General features: G+C 39.4%; 1 protein-coding gene across 3 annotated transcripts in view; it reads left to right on the top strand.

Moving 5' to 3' along the window:
• Dnc (phosphodiesterase dunce) overlaps positions 1-20,446 on the top strand; it is a 483,414-nt gene that overhangs the window by 171,909 nt on the left and 291,059 nt on the right. Inside the window, exon 1 of one of the 3 annotated variants that reach the window (XM_076827794.1) lies at positions 6,269-6,467. The exons of the other annotated variants lie outside the window; for them this stretch is intronic. The gene's annotated coding sequence lies outside the window, so the exon portion shown is untranslated. Of the gene's footprint in view, positions 1-6,268; positions 6,468-20,446 lie in introns of those variants that run through there. 3 annotated transcript variants of the gene reach the window in all.

Genomic DNA, 20,446 nt, shown 5'->3' with positions numbered 1-20,446 from the left:
TTCTGATTATAACTAATCCCTTTGAACGATTCGAATTTTTCGGCTTATTAAGCAAAATAACGGTATAAAAATATATAAAACAAAGTACAGGATAAAATATATTGACTAGAATTTACCGTTTTTTTTTTGCTTAATAAAATATATAAGTTTTGTAATTAGTTTATTTTTCGTGTTGTCAATGAATACTAATTATCAATAATATTAATAAGATTAATTGCCATTGATCGAATGTAACCAGAAAAAAAATTTTCACCGTCCACAATTGTTACCGGTAAGCAAAAAAAAATCGAGTCACTGATTGTGATTACTTGTAGGCAAAAAAAAAATTAATCATTCATAATGGTTATACGTAACCAAAATGATTTAATTAAAGACATTACCTCTCATAGCATAACTTTTAAAAATTGTCTGAATACAGTTTTGATGTCTGATTATAAACAATTTATTCTGCATCGTCATCCAGCATTAAAATCTGATTTATTGCAAAAATTCCATCACATTAGTATTTTAGATTCGTATTGTTGCATAAATTTCTAGTAACCCTGAAGTGTTTTACAACTTTATTTGTAACGATATAAATTTGTTTACGTCTATGAATAGGAAATCACGAAACATTCCGCGATAGTTAATGCCGCACTTCCTCATCGCACTGCGCAGGTACCTAATCTATCGCTGTTATCTAGGTTTCTAATGATATATTGGCGTAATTGCTATGTAATGAACGATAAATGTGCTACGCCAATTATTGGATCGCAAGGAATGCCCAAGGCATTACAATCACGTGTCTCTCATTAGACGCCGATGCTGGCCCCGTTAAACGGAGACGAATGTCAAGAAATAATAATGATGCATGGCATAGTCAGTAATGGCTCATTACTCATGGGACACCTCGGATGTCATTACATGGTCTCTAACTTCGGATATTATTCCGAAAGGGACCTGTGGTCGATCGTGATGAGTTTTGGAGGGAGGATCGGGGAGGGGGTGTGGACCCTAAATCTAAAATTGTAGCTTCGGGTATTTATTAGTTTCCGAAATATTAATAAAAAGTTATGGTTAATTTTTTTTGGAAATTTTTTTTGGACGCTGGTGCAGGCCCCCCTACCTGGGAACCCTTCGGTCCTGCCATTTTTTATTTTTGAAATTTTGTAACCACAGTCTCATTTTTAGCATCGCAAAACTCAGATCGGTTCGCTACCATGCTTTACGCGCCCCCTGCGCTAATCTAGCCCCAACCAATACTAATACCTGGGACAAGTTGGAAAGTGGAATGCCTTGTGTCGGTATAAGTCAACAGAAATATTGTTAAGAGGGTGGACCGTGGTAAAGTGATTAAAAAAAAAAAAAAAAAAAAATCGGTATGGTGCTTTTATGCAAAATTTATGCACAGTCTAGCCCCAACCAATACTAATACCCGGGACAAGTTGGAAAGTGGAATGCCTTGTGTTGTTATAAGTCAACAGAAATATTATTAAGAGGGTGGACCGTGGTGAAGTGATTAAAAAAAAAAAAAAAAAATCGGTAAGGTGCTTTTATGAATAATTACCCCTGTATCTTTTGAACACCCCTCGTAATATCCACCAAGTTTCATCTCGATCGGCCACCGGTCCCTTTCGGAAGTACAGCCCTAACTTCGCGCAAATCGGAGAAAAGTAAATTGGCTCTAAAGAAAGTAATTAGAGATTTACCTAATTGCGCGAGGTGATAAATATTTCACCGGGGACGATAAGCGGAAAGAACGAAATATTTTTCCGGGACAGAAACAGAAACGAAAATGAAATTCTTAATCCCATTGCAGGAGTAAAAAAGAAATAACCGAAATAAAAATTCCGGATAATAACGTTATTATTTTTTTTTCGAAGCACACTTTATGTTAAAAAATTTAAATTGAGCGCGCCCTTATTTGCACCAACCCTATTTTTTTTATTTGTGCCTGAATATGAACAGTAGATACATTCTGTGATTTCGGATTTTTATTCTGAGGCTTTCAGGTGTAAGCCTCAAAACACTATTTTTTATATAATAATATTAATACATAATATATAATCATAATGTATAATATTCTATAATATCACTACCAAATGAAATGAAATTGTTAAAAATAAGACTTTTTATGAGCTTTTTTATAAATATGAAATAACAGGTTCGGAACAAAATTTGTTTTTCGTTCCAATGGAAACGAAATATTTTTCAGCACGAACGATATTAAACGAAACAAAAAACCTTTCGGTCCAGGTTCCTGTATTTTATACTAATTAATTCAATTTGGAGTCCTCTGCATCGAGGGGGAATTACATTTTAGAATTTAAAAAAGGAGTCAAATATTTCGTATCTATTTTTTAATGTGTTTTTGAGACTTACTAAATTTTCAAATATTTGTCGCATGAGTGTGTCATATGTGTGGTATGAAAATGTTAAGTATTTGTAATATGAAAAGTTGGATGGCGACGAGTATAGCACCATTTTTTTATTTTGCATCTCTTGTTTGATTTTCTAAATTCGAGTACTCATTTCACTGGCTCTAAATAAAACATGTGAAAATCTCTATTCATTTGGTATCACGTTCGAGTTCAATAAATATTCAACAGCAAGCGAGATAATCTAGAACTCAATCGTATTTCTGTGATTAAAATTAAAGAGGAAGACGATTAGAATTTTGTAGAAAAACAAAAGTGTTTATTCATCTCGTCGCGAACAGGCGCACGTAAGAAATTATTCGTTGTATCGTAGGTAAAGCACAGTTGTGATTATTCGTTTTTGCAATAGGGATTTTATAAACAGAACACATTCCTACTGTTTTCGAAAGCCTCGTATTTTTTCCGGACTTCGTCGCGTTGGCCGATATTAAGAATTCAGCCGTAACGCGCGCTGTTTCCTTTCCTAACTAATTTAAAAACGGCAGGAACCGTGTTAAAACGGAATATGTTTACATATCTACAAGGACAGCTGAGTCACTTCGCTCCATTTTCTACTTTTCGATATTTACTTCGACGTTACTTTTGTTAGAATTATTTCCCCTCTGAATATCACGGCAAACAAATCCATTTATGATTATCATGTAATCACATTAAGAGCATTAAAGAACATTAAATATAAAACATTATAAACATAAGAGCATTGAATATAAAATATACAAGTACCTCTAAACTTATTTAAAAAATAATACAAAGATTAAAAACGTCCCTTGTTATTACTCTGAATAAAATAATCAAAATTTCTTACGAAAATAAAACTGAAATTCATTATTCAAAGCACAATTCATTATCCAAAAACAGTTCCACAGAAAATAATTCTTGGAATTGCACAGTCTGTGTCCAATTTTCTCATTTCCTTTTATTTTTTGGAATCGCCATTTTTGTTATTATTCAATATCTCAATTTCCAAAACGATTGTACTATATGGTACAAGTGTTTGACGATTGAAAACATTCAGGGGGCAGTAAAAATTAATCGTCCCTTGCCATTCTCTATCAAAAAGCCTGAGCTGCCCTTTAGTTTCCGTAGATGAATCTAACAATAAGATAGGGGACATGAAAGTATTTTTTCTGGGCTTTGTTGATGGCTGGTATGAAATGGAAAACGTGGAACACAGAATGCTTCAACGTTTTTGCTTCTCTATTCCATCTATTTTTCTTTCTCTCTTTCATTGGTGGATGCTCAAAGATTCACAAATGTTTACTGTAGGTACGTTATATGAGCTTCTTGAAACAGTGGCAATGGAGGGACAGAAATAAAAACCGTCAGAATATTGTGGGAGCTCTAAACTCTTTGGATCTCTTTCAGTGTCTCTGTGTGCAATTTTTTCCAACAAATATCATCACAGAAATTACAACAGAAAAATATTAGCAAGTTAATTCATTGTATAAGAAGTTCTGGGAATGCAATCTTAAATTCAAGAAAATTGTAAATAACAGTATGTGTAGATAGCTTTACACATTAACAATTAGTTCAGAGGAAGAAATTCGTTCGTCACGAGCTTTGCATAACTGTATTTAAGTAAGTATACATGTTACTCTGTTTTGTAAATCTTCTCAAGCCTATTTCTATTTTTTAAAAATAGTTTAAGTATATTCTGTGAGGTTATATGCTACTTTACAAATGAAATAAAAGAAAACGTCTATTTAAAAGCTATATTATCATCTAATCTCAATATCGCGAAAGAACATTTGAATTCGAATGGGTTATGGAAAGTCACGTGACACATAACCTCACATTCCCAGCGACAAACATCTAACATTCTGAACATTTCAAAACCAAAATCCCGCAATGAAACTTTGATGGGTGGATAAACGAGTGTAAGTCAGAATTCTTAGTTTTGCAGGAAGACACTTCGAATATTTAAAGAGCTATGTAAGATCAGCTGTTCAATTTTGGACATGCTGATATTTTAGGTTAAGTTGAAAAACAGTCCCTGAATGAACTTCGCCTTTGCTTTTTGTCTTTGTTTAATTTCTTTTCATTGTTTTCTGCTTGTGTTGTGCAATAAAGACGTTTAATAATAATAATAATAATAATAATAACATATGTTTCGTCCCATTGGCGTTTCAAAAATATATTCGAACAAAAATAACAAAGCAAAAAGTTACAAAACTTGAATTAAGAGGTTACACCACTTTGGAGCCTAAAAAAGCAGCTACATCTAAGATTTTTTTTAGAAAATGATAAAGAAAATGAAAAACATATAACAAAGAATTTATTGTACAACTATTGAAGTACACCAATTTTTTTCTTAGCAAGATAACTGCAAAACAGTTGGACCTAGAACAAAGAACCCAATTTTTCATTTTCTACACGAGATTTACTAAAGAAATATGTAGCGGTTGTACGATATATGAAAAACTGCATATTAAAATCTTTTTTTCAAATGTTCAGCATTTTCTAAAGAAACCATACTTTAGAAAATCTCTAAGGAAAGAAACAATTTTTTTTCGTGTACTTCTATAGTTGTACAATCAATGCTTAGTTACAGATTTTTCATTTTCCTTATGATTTTCTTAAAAAAAAATCTTTAAGACAGCTGCTTTTTCTTAATCTCGAGAGTGGTGTAACGCCTTAAATTACAATTTGAACAGAGGAAATTGTATTTTAACTTCGATTCAGAAAAAAGAACAAAAAATAAACTGTTTCGCTTCAGGCGAGATATTATTTTCCTCGTCGTATTCATCAACATAACTCAACATACACTGTTTTACATTTTTGCCACATACTATTACGATCTCTGGAAACAAAATCGTGGAAAAAGTGATATTAACTTATGGAACCATAAGCAAAGAACACCAGTGCAGAAAATGCTATCTCGTTTTGCCGAAAATTTGATTTCTACTGGTTCGCCCGCCGACCATAGAAATATTCCCCGAAGCTGATTTACTCAACCCGCATCCATAACACGCCCCCTTCCACGCCCGGGGATCCCCCAGAAAAATTCAAACCGATTTGCATCCTCCCGCCAAGTAGCGCTCCATGCACCCAAAACATAAAAAAAGGAACATAGAGCGGCGCACCGACGCTCGTTCCTCTCTGAATTCCCCGCGGCAGCCATCGCCTCCGCCGCTGCGAACACTTGCAGGTGCCCCGGAAAACGAAACGCACGCCCAAGCTCGATAATTCAATTATTCGACGTCTTACGAGCGATCGCGTTAAGGGTTGACGCGCGCCCGATAAATTGAAAGCTTTGGGATCGGAGCATTAGTCCTCGTGCTTCCCCGCGGCCGCTCGGTGGCGCTCGGCGACGGCCCCGCGCGAGCCAGCAGCGCCGCGGCGCGGCTGGTAATCGCGCCTCCTCTACCCGGCGGCTCGTCCTCCGCGTCTTCGTCCTCGCAGCCGTCGCGATCGTCTTCCGCGGCATCTCCACGATCGTTGTCTCCTAGCTGGGCGAACACGCGCGAAAAGCACGCGCCCCGAAGGACGTGCGGCAGCGGCTTCATTCATCCACGGTCGGCCGTTGCCGCCCGTCCGATTCGTCGTCGTCCCTCGTTTTTCCCCTCCCTTTCCCGTGCCCCCCTGCTCGGCCAGTCAGCCAGTCAGTCGCGTACAGTGCCGGCTGGTGCGCGCATCGCGCGATTCGCCGTCGATCGTCGCGTCCTGCGGCCGGAGAGAGAAAAAGGGAAAGCACCGTGCAGTCGTGCACGGTAGTGATGCCCGTCGTTCGTCTTAAGTGAACCGTGCCTTGCGTACTTCCCCCAGCGAGTCGAGGAGACCCGATTTTTCTCGCTTCCCTTCAGGTCCGTCCCCCTCCCCCTCCACCCCCCCGCCTGCCCCCTCCCTACGCCGCCCTTTTCAGTTTCTACTCCGGTTGGTTTTATTGTGCGGCGGTGAGCCTGGATTCCCCGCGGCTCTAGTGTGCCTGTGGTCTGTGTCGTGTCGCCAGGAGCGCGTAACCTGTCGGTTCTGCACCCCGGCTGCTCCGTTCGCCGGCGAATGCACGCCGCGCGCGTTTAATTAGGAGCGAAGGTGGCCAGCGTGGATCACGTGAGTGCAACGAATTACGTACGGTTTCGGTTCTATTGGGAGAGACGGGCTGACGCACGGGACTCCGCGCGTTCGTAAAATTTAAGTAGCGCGGGGCGGTGGGTGGGAGTGGGATCATTAGAATAGCAGCGCACCTCGTGACGTTTCCTTCCCGATGTCGGGACCCTCGTCCTTTCTCGGCCCGACACATTTGTCATTGTTCGAGACGGTCTTTTTTTTTTTTTTTTGCTGGCGTTATGAATAATGAGGGGAATGAAGGATCGTGACAGAATGTATGCTTCGAATGTATCGCGCGCGCAGGGGGAGTGTTAATGCTGACACGGTTTTTGAATGCGTGGTCTGGTTTGAGGAATTTTTGTACATTATTCGAGGTTGGTGTATTTGTGGGTTTTGTCGGGCGAGTTTTTTTTTTTTTTGTTTAGGGAATTGAACGTAGGATACGTTTGCGAAATTTAACTGAATGTTGACGAGGTTTCTTATTTCTCTCGTAATTAAATGACACGATTTTTCTTGCCCTGGTCGGGAATATAAAATGTGAATGACGGCATGCTGTGTTATTGTTATTTAATAAACAGGGCAATTGCTCAAGCTGAAACGGTTTTCAAATGTTCCTTTGATCTTATATAATTCAGACGTTTAATTAACTTATTTCCTCTCGCCATTATTTCCATCGCAATTGCAGTAGGTGTCGAGCAAGGCACTCCTTCCTGGTGTTTATTTATTTATTTAGTTAAACGGAAGTCTTTTGATAAATACAAGAAACAGTAATACATGCACTGAGCAATGAAGCGCGGATTAGAGAAAGAATTATGCAAGTAATGCGTAAATACAGTAGAAGCAAAAAGCACAGAAAGGCACAAAGTCAAAACCAAAATAAAGAAAATAGCAACTGTGTAGTTACAACGGAGCACCGCGAACTCATACTCACCGATTAGAACGCAACTTTGCGGGCTTATAGAGTGACTCAATACAAGAACAACGGTGTATTTCATTCCTGCCGAATCGCTCTTTAAGGGTGTGAAAACTAACCTCAAAGTCAAATAGGCACTCTCACTTTTTCGAATATAACTCCTAAAGTACAAGAGATAGGAAAAAATGTTTCAAGCAAAAGTTTAATGGTGAATTAAGCGCTGCAAACTTGCGTTAACAAAATTTTGAAAAGAGTTTTTAAAAAAATACACCTAACGAAAAAAAACTTTTTTCAAAATTTCGTTAACGCAAGTTTGCAGAGCGTAGTTCACCATTAAACTTTTGCTCGAAACATTTTTTTCTATCTCTTGTACTTTAGGAGTTATACGCGAAAATGTGGGAGTGCCTATTTGACTTTGAGGTTAGTTTTCACACCCGTAAAGGGCGATTGGGCACGAATGACGCATACCGTTGTTCTTGCCTTGAGTCGCTCTATGAACCCACAAAGTTGCGCTCCAATTGGTGAGTATGGGTTTGCGGTATTCCCTTGTTGGTTACAGATGTGATTGATAGCTCTAGATCTAAATGTATGAAAAGAGCAGTCGAAGAACTATCTGAGTAACAAAAGAGCGAATAATCCCACTGAACAGAGCTGTTCTTTCAGTTACATAAGTACAGTAACTATTTATTCTGTCACGATCCCCAAGTGTCCCCTGAATTTCCTCTATTTAATCAATCTATTGACAGTGTCGCGTGCCCATCATCCCCTCTCCTTCACCTGGCGCGCAACGGACGCTGGGTAAATTATTGCGAATTACAGCGCTGGTAAATGTCTCGTGCGTCGAGTCGTTCTCCGAAGGAAATATCAAAGAAAATTCTCTTTTCTCGACCTGCGATTTAGCAAACTATAAAGCAGATAAGTAGTAAGTGTTGATTTAATAAGAATACACTAAAATTAAGAGAGTATCAGTGCTATGTGAAGCGTGAGCGTAAGTTTCTGTCGCTGACAGCTGTTGGAAAATGTTTATGATAGAAATGGGGAGGAAAACTTCACGATGCTGTCTTTATCTATCCTCGAACCGAGGGCTTCACGGTAACGCGTTAAATAATGCAATAGCTTGTACAACCGTGACAAGGTAAACGTAATGTTTCTTTTCCCTCCTCGTTTATCTTTGTACACGGTGCCCAGTAAAGCGTGGCACAGTCGACCGGGAGATACTCCAAAAAGCAACTAGCAACAAAATGTGCGATATTTGTTTTTTTAGTGGTCGAATAATTCTTCAGGGTGACAATCTTTAATATGAAACTACTTTGCGTTTATTTGACTTCTTAAGTCTGAGCTTAATTATTTATTTGCCTAACGATTTTTATTTGATATCCAGAAGGTAACAAAATAATTAAGTGGGCAGAGGGTAATTTGTGTTACATTTTCGCACGCGCAAATTTTTTTACGAGAAATTAACCCCTCAAGAGCCATTTTCGTAATATTACGTTTTTTGCGAACAGTCTCAAAATTCCACCTGGTAATATTACGTTCGATAGAATAAAAAATTAACCCTTCTTTCGAAAACCAGCGCTTCATCAAAGTTTATAAACATTTATATAGTAAAATCGAGGCATAAAAAAGGTTGTAATTTTTTAAAGCTTTTCTACAATTTAGGGCGTCATTAAGGGGTTCTTTGATAATCCAAAAATAATACTGTATAATTTTTATTCTTATTATTGATTATGCAGTGATTTATTAAACATCGCGTGTGCACTTCTCCCCGTTACCTACCCTTCCTCAAGCTTTCGAGTCCCCTTTTATTCACTCGGCGCGAGAAATATATTCGGGGCCACTGTTAGCTGCGAAATGGGAGTAATTAATTATTAACCCATTTCAGTAGTTATAATTGTACGAGGTAGCGGAACCTTCCTGTTGCAGCCGCGCGAAAACTTTCGTGTCGGGGTTTGTTTAGAATTATAAAGTGGCGTTGGCTTATCGCGGAAGTCTTTTCGACGAGTTCCCCTCGTTACAGTTACTTCCACTCTCATCGTCTCACTTATACAAAACCAGTAGCATTTTTGAAATACACAGTAGGTGGCGAAATTATTAAACAAAAAAACGTATATATATTGTAAGCATAAGCGATGAAAAAAAGTAGATCTCGTTTTTAATGTTATAATATTATTTTTTAACACTAGTATATACATTTAAGAATACAAAGTAAATTTCTACGAGAAATACAATTACTCAATATTTGGCGACACCGCCTTTATCATTTTCACAGATTTTGGTGACCATTTTTTGGGTACAATAATTTCGCCACACACTGTATAACACTTATGGAGCAAACAGTGTTTGGACAGTAGTATTAAAGTATTTAGAAAGTCGTGAAAATATTATCGCAAGTTTGTTTTTATTTCTGCTACTTTAGGGGCGAGTAGAATTCTTGTGGAATGTATAGTATGTATTTTAATAACAGTGGTGGAAACGAAAATAATCATAGCAAATCGAAGCATGCGGAAATATTTGTACTATTTCCTGAACCTCTGAAATCTAATCACGATTTACTAAATTTGCATTGAAATACCGCAGGCCTCGGAAGAATTTCGTGTATCTGTACAATAACGAGTGTCCCGTCTAAAGTAATCAGTGGAGTCAGAAGTAGCTACAACGAAAGGAACGTTGGGCGAATGTTTTCACGATTGCGGAATTTATGTTACGTCGGAGTTAAACAGAATTCTTACGTAATTTACAAATCGCGATGATGTTGTCACAGATTTTCTTTCATCTTGATTACTTCCGAGTGCAGCTCACGTTATTTTTGTACATAATTATTTATAATTACAATAATAACAGTAATAACTGCTTTAATCACCATGATTCCGCAAAAGTTTCCGTTACGAAATAAAAATTCCTTTAACGTAGTCATCGTGTAAAAATTGCAAAGATTTTCACGCAACATTTTGAATTTTAGGTGGAGGAAGGGGAAAAGATGTTTTCGTAACCTTTGGACAGTTTGCTTTCGCACTGGTTCCTTTCGGCAGCATAGTCCAATGGTTATGATGGATTTCGATTATTTTGGTTTGGTTTCGCAACTCCTTTTCGCCCCGCGTTATTAGCAAAATTTCGTGCCGCGCCTCCATTTCCGTTTCGCGGTCTCGTTCTATTTTATTTGCTTAAATTTTAACGAGTCAGCAGCATGGTTTCATTGAACTCCGCGGCGTGTAAAAATAGACGACTTTTTTTCTCCGCGGAAACGCGGGACCCGCCGTCGCGTTCGCTCGTTATCCTCTGTTGAACGCGGGAAACGCGGCACCATCAACTGCTCCCATGCGAAATTTCATAGATAACGTCGCTCGTACTGTGTCTGCGCGAGACCCGCGTTTTCTAACGGTGGAGAGTCACCAGTTACGTGTCTGAAAAGAGTTTGGAATCAGAGTTGGAGGTATTCGAGAAATTGAATAATTCGAATACTTCGTAGGTACTCGAATCTTTCTCGAATATTAGAAGTATTCGAATACATCATTAGCATCAGGGCTGTGTTCGAATATTACATTTTGATTAGGAGTGTATTTGAATGTTGCATTCACATTTGGACTGAATTCGAATATTACACTTGAATTGGGACTGGGTCTGAATATTATATTCCAAATATGGCTGTATTAGAACGTTAAATTGGATTTAAGACTGCATTCGAATACTGAAATTTATCTTTCCTCAGAGAATTCTGAGTTTAAAAGTGGCTAGCACAATTTTAATTCAGTTAATACTTTGGGATTGAATACAAAAAAGCTACCTTCACTGAAATTTTGAGGAGTGAAGTTTCACTCCCCCCCCCTATTAACACCATTTAGAACTAGAAACACAAAACACATTTCTAGTGCTCGTTTATTCTCCACAAATTTATGTGCACCAGTATTCGAATTTTGCATTGAGTTATGTAAAGAATGGAATCATATTCGACAATTCGAATAATCATACATTCGAATGCAACAGTAACTCGAGTATTCAGATATTCAACTACAGCTCTAATTCGACTATTCAAATATTCGAATACAACTCTAATCCAAATATTCAGATATTCGAATGCTGCTCTAATTGAATTATTCAAGTACTCGAATACTACTGTAACTAGAGTATTCAAATATTCAAATAGAGCTCTAATTCAACTATTTCAATATTCGAATAGAATTCCAACCCAAGTATTCTGATATTCGAATACAGCTCTAGTTCGACTATTCAAATATTCGAATTCAACTCTAATCCAAATGTTCAGATATTCGAATGCAGCTCTAATTTAATTATTCGAACACTCGAATACTACTGTAACTCGAGTATTCAAATATTCAAATAGAGCTCTATTTCAATATTCGAATAGAACTCCAATCCAAGTATTCTGATATTCGAATTCAACTCTAATCCAAATGTTCAGATATTCGAATGCAGCTCTAATTGAATTATTCAAGCACTCGAATACAACTGTAACTCGAGTATTCAGATATTCAAGTAGAGCTCTAATTCAACTATATCAATATTCGAATAGAACTCCAATCCAAGTACTCTGATATTCGAATACAGCTCTAATTCGACTATTCAAATATCGAATGCAACTCTAATTCAAGTATTCCGATATTCGACTGCAGCTCTAATTGAATTATTCAAGTACTCGAATACACTCCTAATCTAAATATAATCTTCCGATTTCATTCACTACAAATTTCAACACTTATCTGCTGAATTGATGGAAGAACCTTAACGAGTTTCGCCATTCTAACAAAACCTTCATCCCAGCAATACAATCCTGCACAGTGTACACCAATTACCGAGCCCGATTACCTCGAGGCAGTTGTTCAGTAAATTCCATCACAGACGTTCCTCCTGAACAAACGCTGGATTTATCTGGACTCAGATCGATCGCTGAGGTTTCGCACGCTGTTGAACAACGAAAGAAGGAAAGCTTTGAAGCCGTTTCTAAACGAGCACCAGTCAAAACGATGGAACAAGTGCGATTCAAAGGCGCCGCCGAGGCAATGCCGGGCGGCCCTCTTCCCACTTGGCAACTGTTGAGAATATCCTCTTTCGTTCAACCGGTTGTTTGCGACTTCTTGAAGCGACCGTGGCATCCAGATCGAAGCTGTCTGTCAGTGAGGCTGACAAGCGTCTCGGGGTAACCGAGCGAAGCGTGTCTTCCGCACGCGACGAGAAGTCTACCCTTTGCAAAATAAATCTCGGCGTCTGTCGGGACAAATTGTTCACGGTCTCCTCTGTCCTTTGCAGCGCTGCCGATCCATACTGAGGTTGCATGGAAATTAAGTGGGAACGTCGAAAACCGCGGCTTCAATAGCTTCTCAGCTGCATGTTGTTGGGCAAACATGAAGAATTAAATTGGATTGATGGGCTTCTGTGGCAAGATATCGTTGTTTTCTCAATTTCTGTAAATGTAATTGCTGGGACTGGTTGGCAGCGTAGAGGAGCTCTGTCTTTGAAGATGTGTTGCAGAAGTTGAAGGGGAAATAATAATAATATTACTGCCGTTTTGCAACCTAATCCTATTACAAGAAAATCTAGTCTACTTGAAAAGAAGCCTATGGTGAGGGGTGGTTCTTAGAATTAACCCTTCGTGGTTAATATCATCACAAATAGGTGGCATGGGGTCAGAGATGGGCAAAATTGTTATTTAAATAAAATTTCGTAAAACAAATAAAAGTTAAAAAAATTACTCCTCATTCGTTCGTTAACCCAAGGTAACTATTCGACACATGACGAATAATTTTTTTAACTATTACTCGCTATTCGAAATTTTATTTAAATAAAAATGTTGCCCATCTCTGCGCCATTTTTGAGTTACCATTTTCGTATTTCTGAATCGTTTAACTTTACAGTGATAATTTATATTCGTAATACTCTTATAATCATTCTGTAATAGTCTTTTTCTAGAAATGTAAATTTTGATATGAGTAGTTAAAAAAATAGTTATGGAAAAAGGCGATTTTGTTTGTTAAAATTCGCCGAATTTTTAAATTACAATAATAAATTTAAAATTAAGGTCTAAATATTTACAGAAATATTAGCAAAGAAAAGGAAATTGCCTGGGGTGCGATACACCCCGTGTACCACGAAGGGTTGACTCTTTCCGTGAAGAATCCTATCGGAATTTTTTTAAAATACAAATTACTGATAGGATGTTGTCAGGCAGCACTTACATTCGAAGTGGTTGCCTTTTTATTGAAGGGTGACTTTTCGGGGCTTGAGAAGAATTGAGAGTGCTGGTAGCGAAATATCTAATAGGAATTTGTGTCGACGAATTTTTAACCATCGGGGATATCGTTAATCACGCGCGAATGATAAAGCATACATAGTAGTTTTATGAAATTGCAGTTGCGAAATTATAGTTCCCATTCGCAACTTTTGCGCCGATTATTGGCCTGCGGAAAAGGAGAAGGAAATACCTTGTTAAAAGTTGGAAGCTTTCGCTTAGCTGCGAGCTTTGAAATTTAAATCGTTTATAATTCCACGTATATAGCTCTAGACAACACGGTTCTCATGACATACCCGTTCCTCGTCGACATTTCGCATTTTAAGTGAGCGTTCTACTCATGACAAATGGGAGCGCGAATGAATATGGAAAGCACGGACTGCACCGAAGCTAGCGTGCAACATTTTATCGACGTAAAGTGTGAAAATGGGAATACCATTAGTGTTTTTAATGTTCACTTTTAATGAGGTGTCGTTCGTCGAGTTTCCGCTGCGAGCGCAGCTAGGTTTTAATGGCATAGTTGCCAAAATCCATCTTTATCAGTGCAGGTAGCAAGAATTTCATTAGCAAAGTTTGGGGAATTTAATACGCAGGAGGATACTCGAAACTATTGAGACGTCAGTATCTCATGGGATTTCTGCTAAAGTCCACCAAGTTTCGCCACTTTTTAGAAATTAAATAGTAGTCCGATAATGAAGTGTACTTGACCCTCTGCTGCCGAGGCCTAATTACTAGGCAGTCGAATCTCTCGAAAATCAAGTCATTTGTGAATTAATTAGAAAGAGATATTCGCTCAAAAGCGTGTGAAAAATGGGCAGTTCTTATTAATTTTTTTCTTCCTAAGTAAACGTTCTACCTAGTTCTGCTTTTCTACATCTGGTCACTAATATTTTACCAACACTTTCACGGCGTTACATTAAAAAGTGACAAATATTTATTATACTAGAGGTGTTTATATGCGATCATTTTCAAAAAATCCTCCTTCACGGTTGACCTGATTGTGTCCGTTGAATTCATTCGAAATAAAAAAAACTACTTTTATTCTACTCAGTAAATTCGTTTTTATCGTCTCTACCTCAGCTATTCATTAATATCGGAGAGAAAAAAAAATGGCGACCCATGCAGGAGGAAATTTCATTTATGTAATCAATTTTTTTTTTCTTGATCTGTTATATAACATGGAATTATGGTACTTTCGTAATTTTAGTAGGGACGATAGAGAGGGGTATATAGAAGATGTATGCAAAGTTGGAAGTTAATCAGCTTGTTAGTTTCGAAGAAATCATGCTGGCCAGTTTGAAAAATGTAGTTTCTTAACTTCCAAATTCTAAGCCTATGTCACTTCGATAATATTTCGAATTTCTCAACAAAAATTGAAACAGAATACTCAATAGCCTTTGTACCAATAGAAAATATAAAAATATAAAAAAATCGATTTTTCGAGCAAATACCCACTTAAGGGGTTATGCCTAGTCAGGCGGTCGAAAAGAGGCGAATATTTGTGAATTTTTTTTGAAGAAGCGGAAGCGTATATTTTTACAGAACTTTTTGCATTTAAAAGAGCAACGTTTAAAGAACATTTGGTAATTTTTTCGTAGAAAAATATTTAAGTTTATAATTAAATAAAACGCGACATCCAAGAAGCATTTTTAAAAATTTGCTTTTGCGGTGAGCATTGCCATTCGGAACCAGATTATCTGAAATCAAAAAACCAAAAAGATTTCGTCAGTATATTAATGTATCCTCAGGTTGACGGAGAGAATTTTCCGAAATATTTAGTTAAAACAAAATGGCGGCTATTTAAAGTTGAAATCCTGATTTTTTCCTGCAGAAATCACGCGAAAAAATCAGGATTTCAACTTTAAATAGCCGCCATTTTGTTTTAACTAAATATTTCGGAAAATTCTCTCCGTCAACCTGAGGATACATTAATATACTGACGAAATCTTTTTGGTTTTTTGATTTCAGATAATCTGGTTCCGAATGGCAATGCTCACCGCAAAAGCAAATTTTTAAAAATGCTTCTTGGATGTCGCGTTTTATTTAATTATAAACTTAAATATTTTTCTACGAAAAAATTACCAAATGTTCTTTAAACGTTGCTCTTTTAAATGCAAAAAGTTCTGTAAAAATATACGCTTCCGCTTCTTCAAAAAAAATTCACAAATATTCGCTTCTTTTTGACCGCCTGACTAGGCATAACCCCTTAATGCCACTGCTTCTAGGACCATTCTGCCTGTGTTACTTTTTGCACTTTGGATAATTAGAAACTTTATTTGTAAGTCTTGGAAGCTTGAACACTTAGACCCTCTTGATTGTCCTCCCGGCATTAGCTAATAACGAGGATAGGTACTTCAGCCTCTGCTATTGAGACCTACTTGTGTAGTGCTACTCCTGCCAGAACCTTTCTTTGTGTGCCATTTTCTATAATTCTAGAAGGCTAAAATACTACTGACAGAGGGTGCTCAAATATTTGCTACTAAACCACTATTATCTGACAGTATATCTTCTGGAACCCTTCTTTTCGTCATTGTTCACCGATTTATACACTCAGAGCATCATCCCCAGCACCTGGAGACTCGAACACTCAGCTTCCACTTGAGTGTCTTCACATCGCCTAGCAACGAAGGACACTTGTACCTTTTCCACTAAAATACACTCAGCCATCGCTATTCTTGCTGACATCCAGCTCTTCGTCTCCTGCTTTGTCGACTTACACCCATCGGCTATCCCCGTCAGATCATGAAAATCTTCATACCCCACTTGCCTGCCATCGACGCATCACCTAGCAACAGCACTCGGTTGAATAGCAATCCGCACCTGGAACGCTGTTGTTCCAAGTCGTCACCAACGATAAACCCCGGACGGGGGCATTTACCATCGCCTTAACGACTCTGTCTGCTCGCTGGGAATTAGAGGACCGCGGGATCGATGGAACGACGACGAAAGCCTTCCGAGGATCTCTGGGGGGACTTCGCGCAGCGCAAGATTGATTTCCTGCTTCTGGCGGAAGCGCTCCGCGATTACTTTCCGCGGGTGTATCGCCTAGGGATTTCCATGTCAAAGGAGTCGCCGCGTAAATCTTGTATGAGGCAACTTCGCACTCGTTCTGGACGTTGTTTGTGCTCGCGTGTCGCGCGGAACGGGGTGCCGCTGCTGCTTTGTCGGTGACAAACGCTTGACAGAGACCCACTTCGCGTGTTAAGTTCGCAATAAATATTAATACGGCTTCTGCGGGGAGCACAATCGAAATTACATGCCTTTGGGTTCTTGGGGCCCGGCGCGGAGAGCTGAACATTCCCAGCTCGAAAATTCGGTTTTTGGATGTCAGAGAAATTCACTCTGAAGGGGTGAAATCAACCCTTAAAGTTATCGCGTCTTTTCGTTTTCCCGATAGAAGGTGGAACAACACTTTAAATATAGGAATTGTTCAGTTTTGGATGCTCTATCACACCACCCAAAAGAAAAATAACGAGTACCTATCTAATATTGAGCTAGGTGTGTTATAGGTAGGGTTGTCAACTCTTTTTGGGAAAATTTAGTACTTTGCGGCCAAATGTGATAAGAAATGTAGTACATTGTGAGAAAATATAGTACTTTTTAGAGGAAAGTGGTACAAAATCAAACTACATTAAACCTTCATGGTCACGCTGGGTCCAATAGACCCGCTTTTTAACTTTGGTGCTTGATACCGGTAAGTTCCTAGCTTTCCTTTCCGATTTTTTTTATACATGTTGTCGTTTCATTTCTTACTAAAACGCGACTATTTCATATTCTACAATGCTCAAAGTGTGTATTATAATTTTTCGGAATCGATTCGACTTGATCAAGTGTCTTTCGTGTCTAGCTAGAGCCAGTGTCTTCAGTCTAGCTCTAACTTCAACTGCCGCGACGATAGGTCGAATTCAGTGTCGCGGACTGCTCTAGGCACTTTCCAATCTTCCGGAAATTGTTTTGAGTGCCGTATACACTTGATCCAGACATAAAAGTGTCGTCGTGTAGACGTACTTTATATTTTTATTCCCCAGACACAAAATACTTCGCGATCACACTGTTAGAAAGTTTGGCAGGTTGAACTGAGTTTGAGTGGCAATGGAGTAGCATATATTTAGTGCAGCACCATCTGCACCCAAGCTACAGCGGCTAAAGTGTCGCGTACTTTATGGAGGGACAAACTCCAAGGACTAACACCTGTCGTAGGAGTCCCCCGCGCAGCGTCCCTGTAAAAACTCCGAGGAGCGTGGTTTCGACCCTCTGTATACCACTGACTCGGTAAACTTCGAAAGAAAGAGCACCTCAATAAAACATTGAACGATTCTTTCGAGGCTTGGGCGGCACGGAAGCTCGGAATACTTGAACCCTGCAGCAGCGCACCGAGCACAACATTGTATCGTTGCGTATTGTTTCCTATCGATTGAATGCTACCCCCGTCCCTGAACTATGGACTTTCCAGCAAGTTCGAAGCGATCAGCGGCGGTAAACTTTTACACGGCACAAAGTAGGTATTTTTATGTGTGCCAGCCCTCTGTGCAAAACAAACTGCGAGCCCATGCACCAGCCATTAGTTTCGAAGGCTCGGGAGAAGTTGGCGGCCTCTTTGACCCGCAAGCGGCACGCGGTGTCCTCTATTTATTTCCAGGCAGCAGATTTTATTGGCACAAAGGCATATCGGTGCCCCCGAACAGCGGCACGGTCCTACTAACCGCTAGGTCCGCTAGCAAACGCCTCTCTCATGTCTTAAACAGTGCCCTGGGCTTCGGGGATCCCGTTCAAGGGTGGCTGTTCATTTTCCACCCCCGTGAATGTATTTCTCGTTCGGCTGGCCGTTCGAAAGGAACTTCAACGCTGCACTCGCGTGCATAATCGCACGCTTCAGCCATTGTGGCTTTGCAGCGAGTACTCTTTCTGCTTCCTCGTTAAGAGTTCTTCCTAGTTCGACGGATGGGGACAGTCTCTGGAGTGCTTCCTCTCGCGCCTTATTGAGGAATTGGATCAGAGTTTACTGTGCGTTCCAAGTTTCTTAACAAAGCGGTGTCAGGTGGAGTTTCACGGAACCCCAGGCATGTACCGGATGAAAACCAGATGTAGATTCAAACCTGAACTTAAAGCAAACTATCTCGAACGTGTGTAATGTCCGCAATTGGATAGATGGAAGTAAGAAGTTTCTGGTATTAGCGGTGAATTTATTGAAGTGTTTGAAATTGTATATATTGGTATAGTGTAGGTTCTTTACCGAAGGCTCTATGCTCGGTCTGTGCGATCATCGTACTAAAATATTCTATGCCCTGCGTAGCCTCACATCCTGATGAAATATTCCAAGTCCCATCTAACCCTCCATCACAACCGAATTTCCCAAGCTGCACGCATCCTGAATTACTACCGAATGCTGACCTAGCCCAGACTATTTGGAACGTGTGTAATTTGAGTAGCTTCACCTTCTAGTGACAAATTTTCTACTCTTGTCTCAATTTTCGAAATTCTGAATTAAGAGGGGGGGGGGTCTGACTCAGCAGTCCCAATTTTAGATCTATCCACACCGTTTGGAGCGTAATTTGAGTAGCTTCACCCTCTAGTAAAAAATGTTGTACTTTGAGTAAATTTTGGAAATTCGAAATTTAAGGGAGGGGTCTGACCCAGCAGTCCCAATTTTAAATTTATCAAAACTTAACCCAGGCCATTTGAAACTTATGTAATTCAAGTACCTTCACCTTCTAGTAAATAATTTTCTACTTTGGGTAATTATTGAAAATTTTTAACTGAGAGGGAGGGGTCTGACCCAGCAGTCCCAATTTTAGATCTATCCAGACCATTTGAAACTTGTGAAATTTGAGTACCTATCTTCACCTTCTAGTAAATAATATTCTACTTTGGGTAATCATTGAAAATTCTTAATTAGGGGAGGGGGGAGTCTGGTCCAGCAGTCCCAATTTTAGATCTATCGCGACCATTTGAAACATGTGAAATTTGAGTGTGTTCACTTTCTAGTAAATAATTATTAGAATTGTTTAATAAAGGGGGCTGGTCTGGCCCATCAGTCCCAACTTTAGATCTATCCATACCATTTGAAACGTGTGTTAATTTGAGTGTCTTCACATTCTAGTAAATAATTTTCTACTTTGAGTGCTTAATCATTAAGAATTATTGAGTCTCGGGGGGAGGAGGTGTCTGAGCGAGCATTTTTAGTTTTCGCTTGAAAATGGGACTTTTAAGGTCCCTACTCGGGAATAATCCACTCAGAAGTCTGCGATGCAATCCAGAAAGTGCAGAGGGGATAAAGTCTCGTGGATGATCCATAAAAATCGGGGACAGAAAGAAGTGGGACGTCTCTCAGCCACGTTTCTAAATTGCATCAAGCCGCGTGCGCGTGGAGGGTGCCGCTGAAAGAGTTCCCCCTTCGTCGCGTGCCGGTCTCCGCGCAAGAAAGGAGACGTCTTCCACTGGGCTCGAAGCCTTAAAGGTAGCACGTATCGTGTCGCCGTTTGATCGATAACCAAGTGGCAAGGGTGACGCGTGGTTCGCCGATACAATAGCTGGACGTATCGTGCTCCAACACTGTCCGGCACACGAACAATGCAAGGCTGCGCGTAGGTGCATGCATACCGCGCCGATGGGAGCACATTATTCTGGACCATTTGTCGTGTAATTGGGGGAAGACGGCTTTGTCCGTGGGTTCTTTAAAGTTCTGCTTGCTACTGTGGTTCTGTTATAACTATGGCCGCTGCTCATCATTATGGAGACCGGAATAATTTCGAATTTGAAATTGGGGATGATTATTGGAGCGACGGTGGGTTTTAGAGCGGCGGGTCACTGGGAGCAAAGCTGTGAATT

Source organism: Andrena cerasifolii, chromosome 15, assembly GCF_050908995.1.
Source record: "Andrena cerasifolii isolate SP2316 chromosome 15, iyAndCera1_principal, whole genome shotgun sequence".
Lineage (NCBI taxonomy): Eukaryota > Metazoa > Arthropoda > Insecta > Hymenoptera > Andrenidae > Andrena > Andrena cerasifolii.
The sequence above is the reverse complement of the archived record's forward strand: the minus strand, read 5'-3'. Positions and strand labels throughout refer to the sequence as shown.